Source organism: Rosa rugosa, chromosome 6, assembly GCF_958449725.1.
Source record: "Rosa rugosa chromosome 6, drRosRugo1.1, whole genome shotgun sequence".
Classification (NCBI taxonomy): domain Eukaryota; kingdom Viridiplantae; phylum Streptophyta; class Magnoliopsida; order Rosales; family Rosaceae; genus Rosa; species Rosa rugosa.
In genome coordinates this window covers 3,729,074-3,734,768 of record NC_084825.1, presented here as the reverse complement: position 1 = coordinate 3,734,768, position 5,695 = coordinate 3,729,074, and the positions used below count along the sequence as shown (strand labels likewise).

General features: G+C 39.7%; 1 long non-coding RNA gene across 1 annotated transcript; it reads left to right on the top strand.

Annotated features, from left to right (window-relative positions):
* The first annotated feature begins 3,629 nt into the window (after positions 1-3,629).
* Positions 3,630-5,174, top strand: LOC133713435 (uncharacterized). The gene is made up of 3 exons (XR_009848012.1): positions 3,630-4,227; positions 4,405-4,504; positions 4,665-5,174. It is a non-coding gene; the product is annotated as an uncharacterized LOC133713435 (long non-coding RNA).
* The last annotated feature ends 521 nt before the right edge of the window (positions 5,175-5,695 follow it).

The following is a 5,695-nucleotide window of genomic DNA, read 5'->3' as shown; positions in this document are numbered from 1 at the left end:
GAGGGATGACCTGTATAATATGACAACGCCATATCTAGTGTTACAACTTCATCACTATTTCTTCTCAAGTCGTGCTATCCGTTTTGGGAGGATGAATAAATTTTCCATTATAAACTATGTTAAACAGTATTGCATGTACAATAAATTCTGTTAATCTACTCTCCATTTCAACATCACCCTACTTACCAAACTCTCCGTGTTCTTTGATGGGCTCCTCACAACTTGGATGAAACACGGCTGCCTTCCCAACTGCATTGGACGGTGTGATCCACTTCCTGAAGCTAAGCCATGCCTGTCATTGATGATTCACAGTCCGCGAATAAACACAAATCATTAGTTCATGTACCTTATTTACGTTAATTGAAATTTCAGATTTGGTGGACATTGTCAATCTGCAAAGGCTTAACTCCACGGGTAATGGCAATATCCAAATATCTTACGAGCAATATTTTTTGTACTTACAACCACATAGGCCGTTCTGTCTTCCTATTAAGACCGAGACAAAAACAAATACCTTTGGAACTTTTTGTTGTGAACTATACTTGGTTAACACTACTCCGACGGTCGGATGTCGGTGATCTAAATTGACTGAGTCGTTCGCCCCTACTTGCTTCAGCAACAACCCTTTTTAATTTTTGATAATGCCTTGTTTTTTGTATGACGCGAATCGGTTACCTTTGGGTATATGAATGGCTGAGTGAGTTAATGTTTCCGAACAGGTGCGTAGGGTTCTATGTACGTTGACCCACTCCTTTCCAAAATTGAAGTTACACGAACGTAACCGATTTGAGTGAATATATTATTTTATGTAAATATTAACTTCTTATTTGGAATCCCTATTTATGGCCACCTTGCCGCACGCGTGTGGTTGCAATTTATTGGCGGTCATACATCTTCCTTTACCCAATAAAGTCGGTTATATGAGTTTTCAACTTTTTTCCTTCCCAATTCGTTCTCCAAGTTTGAGGCCACTGACACACCCCAAGGGTCTTACTAGTTGGATGGGAACCCGAAGCGTGCAAACAATATTTTCTCCACATAATTGACTCTCACCCAAAAGCTTTTTCCATACGTCATACAACCTACCTCCCTAGGACATAACGCCAACGGTCATAGACTTCGGTTGAAATATTGGATACACTTAATTAAAAAGAAACAATTACGTCGCCATGGGTGACAGCGTCATTAATACGAACAGAAAATAATATGGCCGGATGACGTACAAGTCGATGCGGCCTCTCTTCAGAAATTTGATATTTTCCCGAAATGCCTTATATCGTCCTGTAATATACATCGTATTTCCCATTGGCACCAATTTTATAATCATCGCTACTCCGTCCAATGATTGTATGGTGCACCAAGTTTCTTCAAGTCGGAAGTTTTCTTCCACAAAGTTTACCGGTTGCCTCTAAAACCATAATGGGCAAGTTGATTATATATCCGAAACGGAAGTTTTCTCTATACAATTACAATTGTACAATTACTTGTATTCTTATTGGTGCGGCCCTTAAGGTGAAGAATGTAACTTACACAATGACGATCATGCAACTTGCATTTGTAGTGTGGGTATCCTTCAAGCTGATGTAATTGAAAGGCGTCACCAACAACTAGCCAAACTTCATCGTCCATCGTCACATCTTCATTAGCTCCTTCAACGAGTTCCTCTATGCCATCAGTGGTACCAACTACGTATGAAGGACCTGCATCCGAAACACCGCCAGTGCAAGGATTGGGTTGGTTAGGAGGGCCACCCGAAGGCGTAACTACATCCCCTGTGTCGCGATCAAATATTACAGCTGCAAATTTATTTGCCTTCAACCAACTTCAATTTAACACACTGTGCAACCGTCAACGATGTGTCAGACACAAACGTTGCCCACCGAAAATGTAATTGTGCTCCATGTTTGCCATGTCAGGGTTGGTTTCAAGCTTCATTGTAAAGTAATCTGGCATCCCTGCCGCTTGTAACTGGTGACGAAAAGGACCCCTGATGAAAACCTACATGAAAATAACCATGTCATAATATTTCAACAAAGTAAATATTCATAACATGGTCATGTTACTTTTCCAAATGATGTAAGACCATATTATTCCCCATGTAATTAGCTTCTGCTCGATATATCTCCCACCCTTAGGACTTCTGCACTCAAACCAAAATGTACCCATAAATGGCATACATATTTCTTTTTGTAATTGTTCGTATTTACCCCCAAAGCAAAAGTTCCACCACCGTACTGTTTAATTCCATTGCAGCCCTTCTATATTTGCAGCTCCTACTTTTTATGCATGTTCAGTTTGAATCGTTTAATTATATAATGGGTAAAGGGTTACTTTTCAACACTACAAATATGTGACCGACATTTACCAGCTACGGCACAATATTATATATATATATATATAGATATAAATATATATATATATATATATATATATATATATATATATTTTGTGTGTCTATTTATTTATATACAAATTTTATTTATAGTGTACATGTATGTGTCTGTACAAATAGATTGCCACGTTCAATTTGAGATATTCAATACGTGGCGCTAACTTAAGATGAAATGTTGTGTTCCACAAAATTGTCTTCAATCACCAAGGGAAAACTTGGCATGGTGTGGAAATTTCCTTTTTTGTACTTGTCTTATCAAATGGGAGGTCGGTTGTAAGTTGGGCTATTTTGTCCATGCATTAGGGATGTTAACGTTCATCAGGCAAAAGACAGAGTAACACCGATGCTAACGTTCATCAGGCAAAAGACAGAGTAACACTGCTATGTCACATGCTTACTTTACTTTCACTTCATCTGACTCTTAGTTTTTCTTACTCCATTGACAGTCGAATGTGTCGAAAAATGATGAACTAAATTTAGAAAGTGATGTTCACCATCCACTGTATTAAAACCACAATGCAATAATAATATTCGGCGATGTCAATTAATTCAAAAATCAACATCATAATAATTAATAACACTTTAACTTCGAGTCATAACATTGACAATTGGTTAGAATAGCAGGTTGATTATACAACAATAATCTTATTTAAATTAACAGATCCAACACAAATTACACGATATGCGTGACACAAATTTAAAAGCTGGTTTTTCCTTTTTAATTTAACGGAAATTTTGTCGTGCTCACACAGCAATGTACTTTTAATCGGAGTTTTAATATACATTTTAGTACACCCCGTGTGGCTTAACCCCAACCGCAAACGGCAAATTGTACTAAAATAATAATTAGTAAAGTTTGTATCTCTGTCAGTCTGGATCAGATAGCCCACATGGGCAGAATACTTTTTCATAAACAGGGGTCATGTCCATCGTTTTGTACTGCCATATCTCTTACCAAATCGATGCATGTTGGAAAAGGTCTCAATCCATGACCATGTTCACTAGTTGAAAGTGGAGATGTTGGGAACCGTGGAATAAGTTGGTGATTGTCTTCATTTGGTCAGCATTCACGTGCAGGTGGGAAGAAGGTTTGAATCCATGACCAACTAGTTGTATAAGGTCATTATCAACAAAAAAAAAAATGTTGCTTCCTTATTGTGGGGTCCGATGATCATGCCAAGTTATAAATATAAGAGACACCACAACTTTCACTACCAGCATCCTTATAAGTCCCCAGCATATGAGCAATTTGTTTCTGTCATCCAAACCGATCGGCCAATAGTTTTTGTTTCGTGGGACATCAAAAATTTCCTGTCGCACGACTCTCTCTCTCTCTCCCCTCCTCTAATCTGAAGGCCAAATAAATCATGAGGCCTTGGATCCTTGTAGTCGGAGTGGGATTAGTGATCACCAATTTACCTACTTTCTTCTCTCCTTTAGTGTGTTAAAGATTATCTCTTTCCAGAATACCCGCAAGAGCCATCACTGGAGTGTTGCAGAATACTGGAAGTTTGGGGAGTCCCCTCTCTCTTGAGTAAGGGTGGTGTTGTGTTTGAATAACTAAAGGCCGTTGGTTGATTATTTTGGCTTGCCCAAGTTGGATTTATCAAGTCAGGTGTTCGGGATTTAGGCAGTCTCTTGAGTTATCCGTTGGTGTTTCGATTTCAGTCCTCCCCGGCTTCTCACAGTTAGTTGCAGCCCCTATCGGTTTCATCTTGGTGCTGCTTTGTTCATTTAGTTGTGCCAGGGTGGTGCAACCGGTTTCTGGTTGCCGGCAGCGGTGGCTTTCAGCGTCTGGGGGCCAAAAGTTTACCCAGAAGCTGAAATTATCATCGGTACTCCACAAGTTTAATATCTATAACCTTACCCATATTGTATAAGGATGGTGTTGTGCAAATATAATCATGTTCGTTTCATTATCTTTTATCCTCCAATTTATTGGGAACAATGGTTGCTGAAATTGTTGTTTTTTGATGTTCTTGCATATGATGAAAATTAAAACGTCAATGTAGAGGGTGATTGATGGAATCCAATAGCACTGCAGTTACGATACAATGTGAGTTGCCGTATTTCCACGCACACATCAGCCCAACTAAAAATTATGAAATGCTGGTAAGTGAATCTCCCAAGAAATAATTTTTTGTACTCCATTTGTTACTTGATACATGGGTTACATAAATATGTCTTCTTTATATAATAATAGAGGACAAAAGTTATTGTTAATATAAATCGTGCAAACATATAGCATATATTTTGGTTACAATGTGTGCAGGAAGTTCCTAAAAATTTTAGGCTCAAACATTTGAGAAATGACCGAAGTCCTTTTGCCTCTCTCGTTCTAAGTGGATCACGTCTAGTGATATGGAGATGCACAATTCAGCGCGAGGGGACTGATATGTATTTCGAAGAAGGTTGGGATGAATTTCATTGTGCGTGACAGGGAAATTGTTGACGACTGTTTCATTATAGCTTATGTATTGTTGGCTCTAACCCTAGTAATATGTCCGGGAACAAGTAATGACGTACAAAGTGGGTTGTTTTTGCCATTACTAGATACCCGCAGTGTAATACCCTGGAAAATCCAAATTAAATTCCGTGGATTTTTAGAAATGATTTCACGATAGTAGGAGCGAGTACGAAGCTTGGAGAAGTTGTGGAATTAGTTCGAACGGTTTTATTTTCGAAAACGAACGTTTTTAGGGGGTCAACAAAGTTGACTTTTTATACGTTCAAAATTTGGGAAAACTTCCTTCATGAAAGTTGTAGAGCTCGTCGATACGAGTTCGTGGACATGTAGAACGCAATATTCGAAGTTCGTATGATTAAGTTATGAATATTTGAAAATTGGGAATTTTCTATAAATAGGAAAAATATCTGATTTTTCATTGAAGGACGAAACATTTTCATTTTTGCTGAACAGTCCCCCAGCTCTCTCCGTTCTCTCTCTTCTTTCGACCGTCAGACCCAACGGGTCTTAGCCGACCCGACCCGGATTTTCCTTCCTCCTCCGGCGTCCTCCGGCCACGACCCGGACACCATGGTGATCGCCGCTCCAAGCCCGGCCTCCCTCCGGTGTCGCCTTGCCCCGCCGCTGCCCCCAGATGGAGATCGAAGAAGCCAGCCAAGAGGAATCCGACCCGACCGGAATTCCATTTTTCCGGCGTTGCATGGGCCGATCGTTCCCATTTTCGTGATCTCCTCCTCCCCCTGATCATCCCCATATAGGCCTTGCTTGACGATTTGGAGTGTGGAGTGAAAGATCACGAGTTGAAGATTTCGACGTCCCTGATTCAATCTGGAATC